Source organism: Petaurus breviceps, unplaced genomic scaffold, assembly GCF_028583685.1.
Source record: "Petaurus breviceps papuanus isolate PSGF00001 unplaced genomic scaffold, PetGlider_PUasm1.0 207, whole genome shotgun sequence".
NCBI lineage: Eukaryota > Metazoa > Chordata > Mammalia > Diprotodontia > Petauridae > Petaurus > Petaurus breviceps.
The window spans coordinates 33,414,737-33,435,057 of NW_027185850.1; the positions used below are offsets into that span (position 1 = coordinate 33,414,737).

Sequence of the window (20,321 nt, forward strand, 5' to 3'; positions counted from 1 at the left end):
AGGTGCTTAATATATGCTTATTAACTGACTGACTTCCTACTAGACAGATGAGGTATGACAACAACAGAACATGGTGTATGTTGGCAAACAAAGTTTCTGCCCTGGTGGCTTTTTGCTTAATTATTTTCAGGGAGTCACAAAGGAGGGGTCAATGGAGGTAGAAGGTAAAGTAGGATGTAAAGAAAATGGACCTCCATAAATGCTGTGATCCTCTTAAAAACCTTGAGCCTGTGGACCTCCCTGAGGCTCCTGTATCTCAGTGGTGGCACCAGGTACTATGCACACCCTCCCCTACTGTCTTTTTCTAGAACCTCCTTGGTACCTGTACCATATCTGATTTGCCAGACTTCCCTTTTCAATACCTAGACTCTCCTTGACTATGACATCAGTGAGTGAGTGAGAGGCTGCTCCCTCCATACAAAGTCCATCACCTTTCAGCTCCCGGATGTGATTGGAGAACTCTTTGGGACTGGGTTCTTGAAGCTGAAGGGTGGTCTCTTAGAAGGACCCTTAATGAATCCCTTTCTTCCTCCTTCCTCTGATCCAAAGACCACCCTCTCCAGAGTCCTGGCAACAATCCTGGCTGGACTTTTTCCATTAACTGTTTCATTTTAGACCTCACTTTAATTGAGTTCAAATTGCCATAACATCTCCCATCCCAGCCCTCTTTACAAAGAAAGTGCCCAACACTGAGTATAATGTCAGACTTTTCAATGCATTTTTTATCTTTGCCAAGCTTTCTTTTCCTTATTTTTTCTCCATTGTTATAAGGAGTTGATCTTCCAGAGGGGAAAGTGATTTATTGGGAAATATAGGTGATGTAAGCACAAAAGATATCAAGAACAATATTTTAAAAATAAAACATGCCATGATAGAAGGTCCAGATGACAGCATGCAGCTGATCCCTTGAATCAGACCACCAGAGCTCATGTCCTGGACAGGCACTATCAGCAACAAATGTGTGTAACTCAAGACTGCACACCTCTCTCTCTCTCTCTCTCTCTCTCTCTCTCTCTCTCTCTCAATAATAGCAGGTGATTTTCATATGTTGTCAATGTTTAAGTAACTATGCACATCTGCTTTCCAAAGGCAGCATGAGTTTCATGGCTGGCTTAAGGACAGGAACATGTATTGCTCACGAGAGGGTAGATTTCAATTCAGTATAAGGCAGAACTTCATGATTAGAGCTTTGTTAGGTAGTGAGTGTCCTGTACCTAGAAAGATCCCAATAAGGACTGGTGGGCCATTTGCCAGGGCTGTTACAGAGGAGATCCCTGCACTAGGTGACTTTTTATATTACTCTAAGATTCTGTAATGCTAAAAGAGAAGGGTAAATGCTATTTAAGGTAGGTGGGTGGTGTGATCAATAGTATCCTAGACTTAATCTAAGCTCACAAAGGGTCATATGTGACTGAACAACACAACATACTAGACAGAGTACTGAACTTGTAGTCATGAAGACATGAGTTCAAATCCAACCTCAGATACTCAGATAGTTTGAGCTATGTGACTCTGGGCAAGTCACTTAACTTTAGTTGTTGAGGAAACAGTTTGAGAGAGATTAGGCAAGCCACCTAATGTTCAGTCACGTCTGACCCTTTGTGAGCTTGTGGTCCATGTAGTCTATGAGATTTTCTTGGCAAAGACACTGGAATGGTTTGCCATTTTCTTCTCCAGTGGATTAAGGCAAACAAAGGTTAAGTGACTTGTCCAGGGTCACACAGCTAGTGAGTGTCTGAGGTTGGATTTGAACTCAGGTCTTCCTGACTCCACTCTAGCTGCCTTCTAAGTATGGTAGTTAATGGTTAACTCTAGGAGTTCATCTTAGTGCCTTCTCTCTGAGATTATGTCCAACTTTTCCTGTACATAACTTGTTTGTACATAGCTGTTTGCATATCATCTCCTTAATTAGATTGTGAGAACAGGAAGTATTTTTTTTTTACTATTTTCCCCCCTTTCTTTGTATTCCTAGTGCTCAGTACAATGTCTGATACATACAATCAATGTTAGTTGACCTGACTCGATCCATATAAAATGGGGACAACATGGCCCCTGTCTCAGAGGGTTGTGTTGAAGATACAGTGATCTAATTTACGTAAAGTACTTTACAAGTCTCTTAAGGTGAATGTTAACTATCTCCTCAGTTTGGGTCCCCCAGTTTTGATTTAATAGCTTATATTCAATGTAATCTGTTTTACTTTAACAGTGATTAAGCAGCTCCTGGGTGAACAGCTCTGTGCTAGGTAATAGGGTGGAGATAAGAAGGCTGCCTTCTTTGTTCCAGTGCTCCCTCCTTCCCCCTCGTAGTCTATGGGTTAACCAGGTCTTGGGTTATAGACTTGATCATATCATGCCCCAGGAGGCTAGAGGAAAATCACTTAAAATCCCTCAACAGGCCATTAAGAAGGGAAAAGAAGTGTCCATTCAGTCATTCTTCATGGGTCAGGGTCTTCCTCTGCCTCTGATGTCATTGCAGAAATGAGGGCTCCCTCTGGCTTCCTGGCTGGCCCCAGAGGTCACTGTGGGCTCTGGGTGCTACAGACTTGGAATTGTTCCCTCCGTTGGGCCAGAGCACCAGACCAGGGACCCAGAGGGCCTGAGGCTTCAGGTTTTTCCCTCCTATTCAGAAAGATGCTAAAATGCTGGGCCTGACCTCATGACAGCAAAGAAACAGAGAGTGGTCTCAGCCAAAGTAAATTCCATAGTGGGGCCACACATTCTTCAGAATCGTTTTCCAATCATCTCTGCAACGACTGCAGAGATGCACCAACTGCCAGGATGATTCAGGAGGGAGTCAAGTAAGAGAGAATTTGGCACGGAAGGTTGTGTGCTGAAGCAATAAAGGAAATTTTCTAGGGATTCCTAATAATCAATTAGAGCATTTTTTTAAACACCAAAATTTGAGGGGTTAAGGGTTCCTCCCAATTTCAGTTATGCTGAAGACTGACAGATTATTCAGTTTTAGCCAGTTTATTTAAATCATTCGTTCATTCATTTATTCATTCATGGCAGCCGAGGGCAGGGAAAAAACAGAGTTGACCTCAGAATCAGGAAGACCTAGTTTCAAGTCTAGCCTTGAATACATCTTGGCTGTGGATCCCTAGACTAATCATTTAAATTCCCAGACAACTTTCTGAGACTTTTAAGTCAAAGAACAGTTGTCTATTTGCTTTGATAGAGGGAGTTTCCCTACCTTTATGAAATCATGGATCCAGAAAATTATTATTCCTACATGCAACAAATATTTATTGAGTGCCTCATAGAACAGAAACTGCAGCAGACTAAGAGTCAGAAGATCTGAATTCCAGTCCAGACCCTGACATTAATTATCTGTGTATCCTTGGATAAATAATTTTACCCTTCTTGGCCTCAGTTTCTTCATCTAGGATATGGGGAGAAAGGGGTTAAAATAGATGATCCTTCAGATCTAAAATTCTATGACTTTAAGTAAAACTACTTTTGGATGGAGGACATTATAGACAATTAGAAGATAAAATGTGATCTTAAGAATGTTACAAAAATAAAGTTAATAAGTGTAAAGTCAATTAACATTTATTAAGTGCCTGTATGTGCTGAGCACTGTGCTAAGCATTTTAAAGTCAATATTATTTCACTTGGTCCTGTGAAATAGGTGCTATTATTATCCCCATTTTATTGATGAGGAAAATGAGGTTAAGTGACTTGCCCAGGGTCACCCAGGTAGTAAGAATCTGAGAGTGATTTAAACTCAGGCACAGAACATTTCTTAGTGGTGGAGTAATGTAGATCTGTGTTATAAAAATATCAGTTTGGCAGCTGTGGAGCATGGAATGGAGAGGAGAGAATGGAAGGCAAGGATGCCACTTAGAAAGCTATTGTAGGGGTGGCTAGGTGGCTCAGTGAATAGAGCACTGACCCTGGAGTCAGGAAGACCTGAGTTCAAATCTGGCCTCAGACACTTAACACTTACTAGCGGTGTGACCTTGGGCAAGTCACTTAACCCCAATTGCTCTGCCCTCCCCCCTCCAAAAAAAGGTTAAAAAAAAAAGAAAGAAAGAAAGCTATTGTAATAGTCCAGGCAAGAGGTGAATGGGGGCTTGAACCAAGGAAAAGATAGACTAGTGAGTCAGGGACAAATGTGAGAGAGGGCGCATAGGTAAAATCAACAGATTGAATTGTTGTTTGGTCATTTCAGTCATATCCAACTCTTTGTGGTTCCATTTGAGGATTTCCTGGCAGAGATCCTGGAGTGGTTTGCCATTTCCTTCTCCAATTCATTTTACAGATGAGGAAACTGAGGCAAAGAGGGTTAAGTGACTTGCCCAGGGTCACTCAGCTAGTAAGTGTCTGAGGCTGAATTTGAACTCAGGAAGATGAGTCTTCCTGACTCCAGGCTGGGTGCTCTATCCACTGTGCCACCTAGCAGCCCATTGATTGGATATGGGGGTTGAGAAAAATGGAAGAATCAAGGATTACTCTAAAGTTATGAACTTGAGTGACTTGGAAAATGGTGGTGCCATTAACAAAAATGAGGATGTTTGGAGAAGAATGGGTTTGGGAAGAAATATAATGAGTTCTGTTTTGAACATGTCAAATCTGAGATGCCCATAGGACATCTAAGTAGAAATGTTCAACAGGAAATTAGGCGGTAATATGGAACTTACTTTAAAATAATGTCTTTCATGCAAACCAGTGATTGTTAAATTAACTATTCTTGACTTGTTTTCTGGGACAGTTGTTTTTAACAATAGGTATCATATTTTCTCCTATTTTTCAGGTTTTTGGTTTTGTTCTAACATTTCTTGCTGCCTTGTGAAAAAATTGGTTTCCATTTCATCTGTTTTTGTTTTCAGGGGCTCTGTTACTTGGGTAAGATTTACCACTTTTTTCCCCAAAAAAACTATTCTCTTTTCAATTCTTTCCTCAAAGGCTTTCATTTTACTTTTATCTCCTGCTTCATTTATGTTAGGTATTCATACACTATTTTCTTGTGGAAAATAGGATTTTTTTGCCCTTTGAGTCTTTGCTTGCAATTGCTACAATTACTCTCTACTTGGGGGGGGAGGGGAGCGGGTTTGCAATGATTTTTTTAAATTCTGACCAACATCTTCTTTGGTTTACTCTCCCCATCACCTGTAGTTCCTGAATTGTTTCTTTATACCAGGACCAGTATGAGTCTACTGCTGCCCTTTTGGGAGGGCGTGGTAGGCTAAGCTTTGTCTTTCCTTGGGTCACCTGAGTTCCCGCACTGACTGCCCCTTCCCTGTATTAGTCACCTCTGGATCTTTGAAGGTCAGAGAGCTAGATCTTCATGGTCCCCAATGGAGTCTCAGGACTGGGTTTTATAAATACCTCACAGCCCTGAGCTCCAGTTGAGGTGACATTGGTCAGCATACCCTGGCACAAGTACCTGTTCCTCCCTGGGACTCCCTCAGGCCTCACTGTGGGTTTATAATTGCCTTGGAGCTTTCTCTTACTTACACTGCCTCTGGACAAAGAACCCTGCAAACTACACCTGTTGACTCTTCCCTGGTCATAGGAGGAGGCTGTGGATTTGCCTGCCCTGCTTTGTTGGTGGTTACCATTTTTATCGCTTGTGAGCCGATGACTTTTTGTTCACTTCCTGAGTGGAAGAACTACTTACTACATAGATTATCATTGGATTTTTTGATCATTCTCCATTGGAGTGCAAACGTCAGGTTTTTTCCCAGAATAATTGTAGGGGAGCTAGGCAGCTACATTTCTTCTTGGAAGATGAAGGCGGTAAATACAATATGTCCAGCAGATAAGTGTAGAACAGGATGGGGAATGATGGGGGACATCTAGATAATTGTTGCTCTCCTTTTCCTGTGATGTTCCATCTTCTCTCTCTGTGTTTTCATACAGGCCCTCCCACTGGACATTTTTTCATTGCCTTTCCTTCTTAGAATTCCTAGTTTTCTTCAAAGCTCAGATCAAATGCCTTTCCTGATCCCCAAAGCTACTAATTATAAAATTATCTTGTGTTTATTTACTTGGGATTTTTTTTTGTATTTGCCATTTTTATATGTAACTTTGTAAATTCTTTTTTTCCCCAATTAACAAGCATTTAGAGATATACTCACAATTCCAACTGTCCTTAAGGGAATGGATTGCCATGGGAAGTATTGGGTTCTCCCTTGCTTGAGTACTACAAAGAGGCCAGATGACCACCTGTTGGATATTTCCTAGTGAAGGATTCTCTTTGGGACATGGGTTGGACTAGATGACCATTGAGTTGCCTTCCTCCCCTGAAATTCTGTGATATATATATATGCTCTAGGGAAGACACAATACAGAGGTTGGGTGGATAGAGTGCTGAAGTAGGAGACAGGAAGACAGGAGTTCAAATCTGGCCTCAAATACTTATTAACTATGTGACCTAAATAAGTCATTTAATCTCACTCTGCTTCGGTTTCCTCATCCGTCAAATGGGGATAGTAATAGCAATTATCTCAAAGGGTAGTTGTGAGTCTCAAATGAGATTATATATGTAAACCATGCTGCAAACCATAAAATGTTATATAATGCTAGGTCTTATGTCACACATTCATAGATAAGTTTAATGACTGAGACAAAGGAGAGGTCTAGGCGATTCAATCCAACAAATACTTATTAATCATCTACTGTGTGCAAGCTACTATGCTAGACACCAAGAATAATACAAAGATGAGAACAAAATCATGATTGAAAAAGAAGGTCTGGGGGTGGCCAGGTAGCACAGCGAGTAGGAGCACCGGCTCCAGTGTTGAGAAGACCTGGAGATCGAATCCCGGGCTCAGACACTCAGCACCACACCCAGAAATAACTGGCCGTGTAACCTTGAGCAAGTTACTTAACCCCGATTGCTTTAAAAAAAAAAAAAATTAAAAAAAAAAAGAAGGTCTGCTCTCTTGGTTAGAAGGATAGAGACACAGAAGAGGATGAGATTCTAAGGCAAGAATCCAATATTGAAAACAGTCCTGAAATGATACCGTTTTGCACAATTAAGGATGTGCCTTAAGTTTGAACTCTGAGGTGGCTGTTTATCATTCAGCATCAAAGAAAAATCTATATAAATATGTGTCAGAAGCTTAGTCGCTGGCCATTAAATTTACCAAAATTTATTCTATAGGTCACCAGGGGGCACTTCTGTTTCTCTACCAAGGAATTCCTTGTCCAAACAGAGCAAACAAAATGACTTGGATGTAAATAACTCGGAATCCTGCGGAATGTGTATACATTAGACCCTCCTCTTGCGAGATGTCTCGGACGACATGATGCATTAGATGGAATTCTTACTGTACAGCTGGAAAGATGCAAGGTCCTCTTTTTCAAAACAGCATCCAACCTCTGCCTTTTGCTGGAAGCCTCCACCAACTTCTTTGGACCTTGTACTAGGGACATTGAAGAGATAAGGTGTCAAGGGGCCATGAGGTCAGTGTAGGGATCTGTTCTAGAATTAATTTCTTCTATCTACATTCAACTGATGAGAACCTTAGCTTTTCAAAATGGTGGGGTCATTGGAGGTAATCCCCGATAAAGACTTAAAGTGGTGGCAATTCTGGATCTATGACCTATGGCCAAGGACTTAATCCAAAAGGGGGATAGTTCTTGAAATTAAACTGGGCTCTAACAAGAAGGGATTTCCAGGGAGGAACAGTAGAGAGAAAGCTGAATTTGGGGTCGGAGGCTAGTGTTCAAATTCTCATTCTGCTATTCATAGTTTTGTGGATTTTTAGCTGGAAGGCCATCTAGCCCAAAGCCCACATTTTGCAGTTGGAGAAATTGAGACCCAGAAGAGGCAAGTGATTTGATTAAATGACAGAGGAAGGATTCAAACCTAGGTTCTCTGACGCCAAAGCCAGAGATCTTCCTATAGTAACACAGTGCTATTTACTGTCAGTTTGACTTTGGGCAAGTCATTCTGGTCCTTTCTGGGCCAACAGACTGTCTACGACACTATGAGAGTTTAGGCAGATAGTCTGTCTGTGACAGCCTATCTCCACAAAAGCTGAACTTCTTAGAATTTTTTTATTTATATTGAATAGAAATCTCCTTCTCTACAATTTCCACCCATTGGCTTAGTTCCACCCTCTAGGGCCGAGCAGAATAAACCTAATCCTTCTTCCACTTGCCAGCTCTTAAAATATTTGAAGATGGTTATCATGCCCCTCACTCAAAGCCTTTTCTTCTCCAGGGTAAACTCTCCCAGTTCCTTCAAGCCATATGGCATCAACTCAAATTCCTTCATCATCCTGACCATCTGTCCCTCATATCCATCCATCTTGATAGAAGGAAGGAAGGAAAGGTAGGAATATGCTGCACAGTCTTTCCCAGGCACTTTCCTCACTTATTCTCATGGCTATCTTGGGAGAAGGCTTCACTTGAACAAACTGATGGGGTTCCCCCGAATGTTAAACCCTAAAGGCACAGGCTAGGTGCAAACAAGTTCTAAATCAATTTGGGAGAATGGAAATACTTGGATGATTGAATGAAAGTAGATAAAGCCATCCAGGAAATGCTTCATCATTGGCTTAGGAGAGGATAAAAAATCCAGAGGGTTGGAATCTGACCTTCCAATGGAAGACCAGCCTAGTGAAGGAGCAGCATCAGCCCAGCCTGGAGAGAGCATCACTTTTTCTCTGACAGGGAAGGTATCAGATGAGAATATTTATTAGAAAAGGGAACTTCATGAAGATTCTAGGAAAGGAGAAAGGGGTTGCATCCAATTGGGAGCTGTAAGTTACCCCTTTTGCCACATACTCTAAGTTACAGCGTATTTAACCCCTGGAATCTGTACGTCCTTGTACTAGAATGTTCCCAGACTTTGGGTGGGAGTGGAGGGAGGGAGAGGGGCATGCTTTTGTGCTTTACTCCTTGCTATACCTTCTCAGTAAAGACTGCCTTTGTAAAAGCTAATTGATGTTAATTGGTTAATTGACTTTAGGGAAGTATTAACTGGTTAATCTATATCAAGACACCAGATGGGGGCTCATATAAATGGTATTGGTAAGTCACAACCTCACCCCCCACCCCCAGAAAATAAAGAGAAAAAGAAAACCACAATCCTTCGGTGTTGCCCCCTAGAATTCTCAGGGGAGAAATAATCAGTTGCCCTCTATGGCCCCAACCTGCCAGTCCAACGTGAGTTGGGAAAGTAACCTGGAAGGGATAGTATAAAACAGTATAATTAAATAATTTCAAACAGGTCAGTAACTCAGTGCCACTGAGCCTAGAAGCATCTGTCATAGGTTATATAGAGTGTGGGCCACAGGGGCTCAAGCATACCAAGTCATGCAGTCCATACTCCAACCATGCACAGGCAACACAGTACACCACATTCCTCCAGCCCACATTTTTCTTCTTTAACAGAATAGAAAAATGAGTCTCTCCCCTGATCTGCACTTGAAGAATAAGTATGAGGTCGCCTGGAAAAAAGAATGAACACAAGGTTTATGTCTAATAGTCATTATGAAAGACAGCTGGAGGGGTTCATGAGGCCTGTAAAACACTGAGATCCATCATGCTGTTTGGTTCTCTATTTTCTCAAGTTCCATCAAAACTTTTATCACCTTCGATATAAATTATAAAGTTTATGGATAATATTCCTTTGGAGAATTTCAGGTAGAAACTTTGGTCTGATTCCTTTATAGTTAGAGGTGGAATCACATAAGTTATCTCTAGCTGCATTTAGATTCAGAATCTATTTACATTTTAAAGGAGGGGGTTGGCTAGGTGGTGAAGTGAATAGAGCACCAGCCCTGGAGTCAGGAGGACCTGAGTTCAAATCCAGCCTCAGACACTTAACATGTACTAGCCATGTGACCTTGGGCAAGTCACTTAACCCCAACTGCCCTACCTTCCCCCCTCCAAAAACAAACAAACATATTAAAGGAGGGAGGGCAGGAGCCCACAACAAGGTTTTGCCTCAGGGTTTGTACAGCATGGTTTATATGTTAGGTTTGCCACTTGATGATGGTTAAGACTCTTCAGGGTAATACATGGGAATATTTTGGATGATGATAACTTACTTCCTCTGACTCGAATCTCAAACAATCTAAATTCTACCATACCGTACCGACAGACCAATTGGAAATCATACATTGAAATAGCAAAATATTTAATTAGGACAGAATTTCAAAGAAAAAATAATAGAAAAAAAATCTATTTATGCCCATTTCCAAATTAATACTATCTGGGAAAATAGTTTCTTCAATAGTCATATCTCCTAAATGGAGAAAGGTCTCTCAGATGCCCCTTCCTCATATCAGACAGTGTAGATGCCCAATCAGCATTAACCCTACAACAGCTCAGAACTCCTTAGCTCAAGGGATCCAGCAGCTTTCCCAGCAGCAGGGACAAATGGCACATGCTATCAAGCCTGGGCAGAAGCAGTTTTGACACAGCAACTCCAGGAGGCTTGATCCTCTGAATGATGGCTGTAGGACCTGGACTGGAAGCAGGGCTGCTGTTCTGGGAGTTCTTGCTCTTTCTGGGGCTCTTGGGTTCATTGGGTACAAGGGAAAGTAGGAGTTGAGACAGTTTGACTTGCCTGACATATACATGTCTGCTCCTGTCTCTGCCTAAAGGTACCTTGCTGTCTTGTCTAGGCTGATTTACCTTCCCTGTGGGTGACAAGTTGGTTGGCAGTTGGTGGGGTTGGCTGGCCCCTTCTCCAGGAGGGTTGATCCTCTGGACAAGGGCCTACGGAGTGCTTAACTTAGACAAGCATGAGGCTTATGATGCAATCAGGGAACTGGGTCCAGCTGGCAGGCTGCTCAGGGAGTAGGCAGCCCCCTAGCAAATGGTACCAACAGGTTGAAAGATCATCCAGGTTATGTTTGTTTCCTGAATCATGTTGGCCAGGGCTTTCAAATAACACCCTACTAATGACTTGTCATTTACAAACTGTTCTAGCCAATTTAAAACACCTCCCTCCCCTCTCCAGGGAATGTACAAAAATGAGCAGAACATGATGGGAAATGAAGAGAAACTGGCAGCCCTAATACAACCCGACCCACCCCCCAGCCCCACCCCATTCCCCCCTCTCTCAGGAACAAGGGGTCAAGTGAAAGGAATAGTTGGGCCCTCAGAGAGAGGGAAAAGGGACTTTCCTGTGGTAGGAGAAAGTTGTTGCTAAACAATTGGGCCTTTGCCTTTTTCACAAAGGAGAATGAGGGCCTGGGGCCAGGACATCTTGAATTGACTACAGCACAAGCAGAAAATTCTCTGTTGTAATTCACTGGAGAGAAATGTACATTGTAAAGGCTGGACAAAAGGACAAGACCGAACTCTCTCTATAAGCAGAGAATGAGGAGAAAGGAGAATCCAGGGAGCTGACCCAAGGGCCAAAGGGCAAATTTGTCTGACATAAGGGGAGCTCTGTGGGAGGGACCTGAGGAGGGAGGGGGCCCAGGCCATCTCTTCCCATGACCGTGGCCCAGGAAGAGGGGAACAGTACTCTGTGATGCTGCCCTCATCCCGGGGAAACAGAGATGCCTGGGTCTATCAGAACTGTGACTAGCAATTTTGTACATAGGGCAAGAGGCAGGGAAGGTGCTTTAAGCTAGGAGTGGGGAGAAAATAGACTCAGAGACAGTCCAAAGGGGGAGGGGGAGGAGCTCATCCCCAAGGATCATTTGGCACCTTCCAGTCCAGTGAGATTTTGCTAAGTCACAACTATGTGTGAGGAGGTGCCTCTAACTGGGGCTGGGCTCTGGAGATGCTCAGATGGATCCATAGTCCAGGACACAGATGGCTGTCCATGTCCTACCACAGAGCATTCACCCAAAATGCAAAGTCTTTCTCATTTTCTCTGAGCACTGTGACGGGTATCAGACAAGGTTATCCTAGTAACACCCACTAACCATGGATGTCTAACAGGGCTCTGTCCTGGGCCCTTTTCTCTTCTCCCTCTATATTATACCACTTTGTGGCATAGTATTATCTCCAATGAAGTCATTTACCATTATCTCTACATAGATGATTCTCAGTCCTATGTATCCAACTCCAACCTCTCTGCCAGCCTCCAGTCTGGCATCTCTAACTGCTTATTGGACATCTCAAACTGGATGTGTACTAGACATCTTAAACTCAACATGTTCAGAACTGAACTCCTTATCCTTCTCCCCAAGCCCTCGCCCTTACCTTCTTTATTACTGTAGAGCATAACACCATCCTTCAAGTACTTCTGGCTCAAATCTAGGTGACATCTCGAGTCCTCATTATCACTCACCCCTCATCCAATCTGTTGCCTAGTCCTGTCAATCTCACCTCTGCAGCATCTCTGGTCGATTTCACCTCTGCAGCATCTCTGGTCGATTTCACCTCTGCAGCATCTCTTACTAGTTTCACCTTTCTCCCATTCCTGAAATGTCAGGTGAAAGAAGAAATAGTGTCAGGGCACATTATCCTTCCCTTATGGTATAAAGGAAGGTTGGCTCCGAAATAAAGAAAAAAAAAACAGATCCCAGGATCCCTGCCAAGCAACCTGCCCAGCAAAGATGTTGCTCCCAAGGGGAGCCAGAACAGAGGATCTGGAATCAGAAAGATGTGGGTTCAAATCCTGCCTCTTAGTAATTTTGTAATCATCCTGGGCGAGTCATGTAACCTCTTTGTGGTTCAGTAAAGTGAGAATGTTGGGCTAGATGGCTTCTCAGGCACCTTCTAGCTCAAAATCTGTGAAATCTTTAATTTAATTTTATGTTTTTCTTTGATTTTACAAAGAGCAGATGAACTTCCAGGTCTTGCATTACCAGGAACTGGTGCCAGTTTCTCTTTGCCACATTTGTGTGCCTCACTATCAATTTACTTTAAATTTGAGCCTATTCTTTTCATCTGTGCTCTGTATGTTTGTGCTATGGCATGCTCCTGTTTTGTACCAACTCTTTTTACTATACCCTCCTGGCAAATCTGTTTGCTAAAAGCTAATTAAGGCAGCCGAATGGCTTAGAGGATGGAGTAAGAAAGACCTAAGTTCAAATATGGTCTCAAACACTACTGTGTGACCCTGGGCAAGTCACTTAACCTCTGTTTGCCTTAATCCATTGGAGAAAGAAATGGCAAAACCACTCCAGCACCTTTGCCAGGAAAACCCCATGGACAGTATGGTCCACAGGGTCATGAGTGAACAACAACAAGACTACTGGTGGATGGGTTTTTTGGGTGTTTTTTTTTAATTTATGCTTCTTTTTGGAGGGCATGGCAATTGGGGTTAAGTGACTTGCCCAAGGTCACGTGGTGAGTAAGTATTAAGTGTCTGAGGCTGGATTTGAACTTGGGTCCTCCTGACTCCAGGGCCTGTGCTCTATTCACTGTGCCACCTAGCTCCCCAGCCTGGGTCTAATAGGGGCTTGTGAGCTCCTGGTAGGAGTAACCAGCCACTCATAATGTCACTCCCTAAATCCTGAGGGCAGCCACCCTCTGGGGACTCAGGAGAGCAAGTATCCCAGAGAGGGTGTTACAAAAGAAAAGCATGAGAAGGAAAGGAGTGGGAGGAAGGGAGAAGTGAAAGTGGAGCAGGCCCTAAAAAAAGGGCAGCATTTCTACAGGCAGTTCCTGGGGATTAGAGTCACTTGCTTATAGCAACTCCCTGGGAGACTTTTAGGAAGGAGGGCACCAGCAGGGTCATTGTTAACCCACCGATTCATTCAGTTGTTATTGTATTCCCATTTTGTGAAAGATTCAGTGCTTTTGCCAAGAAAGATACAAACGTTATTGAGATGGGAGATAAGACACTTAAACCAATATTCTGGTAGAAAGTAAAGTGCTTTTAAGTACCCAAGAAAGACAACAAAAGGTACTGGATCCACGATTTCATTCATATAGGGAACTTCCAGGTCAGGAAATTTCTATTACCAAGATAGGTCTATACCTTTTCCATAATTTATATTCTTAGACAAGGCTCTGAGAGTTTAGGTGTGTGACCTTGGGCAAGTCACTTAACTTCTGTCTGCCTCTGTTTCCTCCCCTGTAAAATAGGGATTATCATAGCACCTACTTTCCAGGGTTGTAAGGATCAAATGACATATATTTGCAAAGCACTAAAGGCTCACAGTAAGCACTATATAAATACTAGATATCATAATTAGTTAACTTGCCTAGGCTCATATAGCCAGTTTTGCTTCAGAGGAAAGACTTGAATTTAAGTCTTTCTAGCTCCAATTCTGATTCTCTGGCCACTATACCACACTGCTTTTCATCAACTTTATCTAAAAAGTCAGTGTTGATATTTAGAGTTTCTGAGATAAAGCAAAGAGGACACAAGCAATCACAGGTAATCATTCCCAGGTGGAGAAACCAACATGGTGTTAGAGAAAGGGTCATCTGTGATCCTCCAAAGGGGATGGAGGGTGCTTGAGAATGGGTAGGCCTACACCCAGGTGTGCACCCAGTAAGGGAAGCAGAAAGCCCTCCTCAGTACTCCCTCTTCAGATCCAGCGACCTTAGCGGCAGAGCTGAATGAAACCTACAACGGTAAGCCTTTGACCATGGTCTAGTTTCTAACGCCCTTGGGCATTTTTTCCAAGCCTAGGCTTGGCTTGGTGGGCTCCACCTTCAGAATGGGAGATTCCCCAGAATCTGACACATAGTAGGCTCTTTATAAATGTTGGTTGCCTTTATTTCCAGTCCCTGGTCAGGGTCTTCATGCTTACTTCTGGTGATTATTCCAAACACTTGGCTTTTTGATTCTCTAAAGGGTAGGCTACAAGCTAGGTGATGATTGTTGGCCTAATAATTACCAGGCATCTCTGAGGATGTGAGATTCTTGTTTTTAAATCCTAATGTTTTCCCTTCTCCCTGGCTGATGAGTGTAGTGGATAAAAACACCAGACCCAGAGACGAAGGCATTGTCTCCTCTATCTGCTCAGTGACATTCTTGGCTCCTTCCTCAGGAAGAAGCTTAGTACTATGGGGAGAGAGGGAGGGAGAAAGCCTGGTTCTAGAGTCAGAAGACATAGGTGCAAATCTGACCTTCAATTTTTATTATTTGTGTGATCTTGAACAAGTCACATAACCTCTTTGGGTCTCAGTTTCCTCAACTGTAACATGGAAGGGTTGGGCTAGATTCCTTCCCAATTCTATAAGAGGAAATTTGTCACACTTTGTGAGGGGAAACAAGATACAGAGGCCTATCCTTACCTCATTAATATGCTTCCACCTCATTATTTTATCATATGTTCTTTTTTTGCATGTGATTATATCAATCAAATGGTCAGAGACTAACTACACTGATATTATTTTTCACGTGTGCTTAGAGACTGTTGTGATGAGTAACATTCAAACTCTCTTAGAAGTGTTATTGAAAGCTTAGGAGACTCTTGTTGAGTGTTTTCTTAATCAACCCATGCCAACAACATGTCCCTTCCAGCACTAGGGTCCATGCCTACAGACAGATATGACCAATTAAAGTCTGGAAAAGGTTTTGCCCATACCCTTACATGTGTCATCTCATTAAATCATGGGACATAACTGTGGCAGCAAGCACCCCAGAGTCCCCAGAGTCGCTGCCACCACAGGTTCTTGGATCTGCTTTGTTAAAGGAAAGCAACTCAAAATGGGTTAACAAGCTTACTTTAATCAGTCAAATAAGTATCATTTACCTAGTTCAGGGGAAAGAGGTCAGCACCCCGAACTTCAGAATATACAGACAGAATTATCAAGACAGAAACAGATCAAGTAGACAGACTTCCAAACTGTCCAACCATTACATCCATACCAAACAACATCTGGGTTTCAAAGCTGGGAGGCCCTGGAAAACGGTTTCCCAGAGTTTCATCAAATCACAGAACATTTCTCAAAGTGAGCCCCAAAACAAAGCTACACATCAGGGCTTATATAGCCTTCTCCTGGCTTAGAGAATGTAACAACCTTCTTGACTCACTGGCCAATCAAGAAGTATCTACTGAAAAACCAGCCTCCCACCCCAGGCTCCAGGTGCACTTTAGCCTAGGGGAAGGGAAGATCTTCAAATTTACATTCCCATTACAATAACTAATGAGTAAATAAACCTTCTACACACTGAATAACTAATGTCTTGCACATATTAATGCTCCCCTCCCTCTAGCATGTCTCCCCAGGTCGAAGCTACTACTCTTGGGTTCTGGAGCACAGTTTCTCAATCTAGACTCCTACTACCATAAGGCAATCAGCCCCTGCTCATGTGCTTGCCTTCAATACATAATTGATTCTATTCTCTGCTGCCAAGGTTCTTGCTCTTTGAAATTATTTCCCTCATTGGATGACTGCTTTCCTATGAATGTGTCTCCTTGGAGACTGAATGTCTCTATTCCCTCAACTGTACCCCAAGCTCTCTCACAGGCATTAGTTCTCAAACTTCTGTATGGACTATCTCCTCCTAGGTAAGTAGCATTGCTACATAGAGTCCCCACTGTTGTCCCGTGGCACAGGGGATTCTATATGACCTGGACTCACTTGAACTCTTGGCCCAACTCCAGGGCTGGCAGGCTTAGCTCTTTAAAGCTCTCCAGGACCATAGTCAGTTTTCATCCAGCCAAACTCAAGCTCCCTTCCCAATTCTATTAGAGGAAATTTGTCACACTTTGTAAGAGGAAACAAGATATATAGAGGCCTATCTTTACAGTTAGCTCAACACCTCATTAATATACTTCTACGTCATTACTTTATTATGTGTTCTTTTTAAAAATGTCTTCATGCTGGAAAATACTTGGTGGAGCCTATGTCGACATCTTGGCCTACAATGGAAAGAATAGTTGATGGAGAGTAGAGACCTAGATTCTAATTCTCGTCCTGCCACTAACTCATCAAGTGATCTCTTTTATCCCCTCTGATTTATCTGTTTTCCAAGCTTGTTGTGGGGCTTAAATGAGATAAATTTAATGAGAGAAACATATCCTTACCTCCCTTTCTATCACCAGCACCCACCACAGTGCCTTATGCCTAGTCAGTGTTCAAGAGAAAAAAAGAGTTTGGTGGATCAGAATGAATAGAAGTGAAACCACATTAAAATTAGAACCAGGCACATGAAAGGTGTGACTATTCTTAGCATTTCAGAAGGCAGGAACCCATAGGGAGAGAAATCCAAACTTTGGTCTTTTGCTGGCCAAGGAGAGGGAGCTGGCAGGCTGGGAGATGACATCAGTAGGTGACCAAAAGTCCATGGAAAATTTAGCAAATGAAATTTGCCATTGGGGTCTGAGTTTGGAGGTTCTGAATAGTACTTCCTTAAAAAAGATACAGGACAAGAAGATATCTAAGGTCCTGACATGCTACAGCAAACCAGATTCTGCCAAAGCTGACTGATGACGTAAGGAGCTGGTGAGAAAAGAGATTTGAAGTAATAACACATATGTGTCTGAAAAAGGGTTTCAACAAAGTTGAGTCAAATCCAGGGCTGATGGTTCTGTGTGTGGTAGGTGCCAGCAGCACACTTGAAGGAAATGTTGGTGGAACACAGCTCAGATGCAGAAGACTGATCCAGAAATGAAGTCAAGATTAGGAGGGTGGAGGCAAGGAGATGGGGTGGAGAACAGGGCATCTGCAGACACGAATCAAAAGGCCTAAGAGACTATAATATTGGCAGCAGCCTCCAGTAAGGCTTGGCCAAAGACAGTCAAGGTACACAGCCACAGGAAGGAGAATGATTAGAGAAGTTACTACAGACATCAGCTTGAAGTCCAGCCACATGGGCTCCTCTCACAGGCCAGTCATTGTTCAGGGAAGTTCTCTGATCCTTGGTAGGTTAGATACCTCATAAAGACTCAAAATGAGCTCTGGGTAGGCAATCTGGATATACCTTAGAACTTCCCCAGAAATAGTAGGGGAGGGGAGGCAAGGGCACTCAGATGAGGCTGCTAAGGAAGGTGGATGGTAAGTAACCCAGCTGGGAGATGGAGAGCTCGGCTTAGAGGAAACCTGACAAAGGACTGAGGGCTAGGCAAAGTGAAATCATTTAAGCAAGTCATTTCCTATTCTTCTTTAAGTCGTTCTTGTCACTTCTCTGCTATCCCAGGATCAGTGAATATATTGATGAATGATTCTCAATTATGAATTAATGTAATTATCCAATAATCTAATCAATCAATTATCCAACAAATCATTCAAAAGAGGTATCATAGTATATGGACACATTCCCTGATCTCAAAGAGCTTTTGGGGAATAATATGAGCTCAATAACAATATGAGGTGTAACAGGGAATACATGATTTACCATAGTGATGAGACAGACAGTAAGTAAGATGAATTTCTTTCCAGTCATAATGTTTATTGACCATAAGAAAATATTAAAATAATAAATTGGCTGATTTGTTTTACATTTATCTATATGGTGGAAAGCACCATAGTGTAATGAATAAAACATTAGATTTGGAATCGAGACTTAGGTTCAAATCCCTACTTTATTGCTTACTATCCATAGTAGTGAACAAGTCATGCAAACTCTCTCTGAGCCTTCAGTTTCCTCAGCTTTAAAGGAGGGGGCAGAAGACAAGATATTCACTGAGGTGCCATTCCTTTTCCAAGTCTATGATTTATGGAAAGGAATTTTTAATTATTACCACCTTATTACTACACTAACTAAACACGTATTTTTTCCATTGTAAATCTGTCATGAATGAGATCCTAAATCCCCCTCCCCCCCCCACTCTCACTGTGGGAGAAGAGTACAAGGAAATGAACCATTGAAGATCAGTCGGATAGAAGGTTGAAATGGTTAACTGTGTCATTGTAGCAGCAAGCACCCCAAGCGTCCTCAGAGTTGCTGCCACCACAGGTTCTTAGATCTGCTTTGATAAAGGAAAGCAACTCAAAATGGGTTAACAAGCTTACTTTAATCAGTCAGACATATACCGTTTACCTTGTTCAGGGGAAAAGGTCAGCACCCCGAACTTCAGAATATACAGACAGAATTATCAAGACAGAGAAACAGATCAAGTAGACAGCTTTCCAAACTGTCCAACCATTACATCCATACCAAATCAACATCTGGATTTTTCAAAGCCGAGGCAGGGTTCTCAACAACAGCTTCCCAGAGTTTCATCTGATCAAATCACAGAACACTTCTCAAAGTGAGCCCCCAAAACAAAGCTACACATCAGGGCTTATATAGCCTTCTCCTGGCTCAGAGAATATAACAACCTTCTAGACCCACTGGCCAATCACAAAGTATCTACTGAAAAACAAGCCTCCCAGCCCAGGCTCCAGGTGCACTTTAGCCTAGGGGCAGGGAAGATCTTAAACATTTACATTCCCATTACAGTCATGTACCAATATTGAATGAAGGTATTGTCTGTAGTCTAAGCTCTGTCAATAAGCTTGAAGACTTGGCTAGAACTGAGGCAGAAAGCAAGAGCTTGGTGAGAGGCACAACAGGAGAGGTCTGCTGGGGACCCTGGCTAAGACAAGGATGAAACTGGTCCATATCAGGGGACAATTAAAGTCCATTAATTTCAATGCTGGAAGGAACCAAATTGTCCAAAAAGAACTTGGTCCAGCCCTCAAGGGTGAAACTACAAATCCTAACAAGGGGCAAGTTCTGTTAGCTGATCAAGGAGAGACTGTCTAAGAAATGACCACCCCTGTGCATAATTGAGGTAGGGTGGAGACAGAGGTCATAGGAATTGAGAGAGCTGAGGAACTGGGAATCTAAAGCATTTGTGATAGAATCAGAGAATATTGATGTTCACCTTGCTGCTGTACCCTAAAAACCTTGCCAAGGGTCTCCTTGCCCTTTGACTTGTAGCTGAAACCTCCTTTATGTGTTGTCTCCCCATATTAAAGCTTGGCAGGTGTTGTAGTGGATAGTCCCTGGAGCCATGCTCCTGAGTTCAAATCTGGCCTCAGACATTTGCTAGCTGTGTGACCCCGGGCAAGTCACTTGACCTTGTTTGCCTCAATTTCCTCATTTGTAAAAAAGAGTTGGAGAAGGAAATGGTAAACCACTGCAGTATCTTTAAGGAAAAATCCCCAAGTGGGGTCACAAAGAGTCAGACAAGATGGAAACAATAAACTATAAATTAAAGCTTGGGCTCATCATTGACTCTTCACTACCTGGACTCTCCTCCATCCGAGCTGTTGCTAAGGCCTGCTGGTTTCACCTTGGCATCATCTTTCGAATACAGCCCCCTTCTCTCCTCTGACACTGCCCCGACTCTGGTGCAGGCCCTCAATGCTTCACTGCTGGGGGATCAGCCTGCCTCAAATCTCTCCCCAGCCCATCTTCCGTCACTAAAGCCATCTCCTAAAATGTTCTCATACCTGGAATTCTCTCCCTCATCTCCACCTCCTGACTTCTCACCTTCCCAGAAGCTTTCCGCACCTTCCCTTTGGTGATCATCTCTGATTTACCCTGTCTATGCCATGTT

The 20,321-nt window shown here is 42.7% G+C and overlaps 1 long non-coding RNA gene across 1 annotated transcript in view; it reads left to right on the forward strand.

Moving 5' to 3' along the window:
- LOC138165091 (uncharacterized) overlaps positions 1-20,321 on the forward strand; it is a 37,745-nt gene that overhangs the window by 1,547 nt on the left and 15,877 nt on the right. Inside the window, exon 2 of the long non-coding RNA XR_011169256.1 lies at positions 8,177-8,287. This is a non-coding gene — a long non-coding RNA (uncharacterized lncRNA). The remainder of the gene's footprint in view (positions 1-8,176; positions 8,288-20,321) is intronic.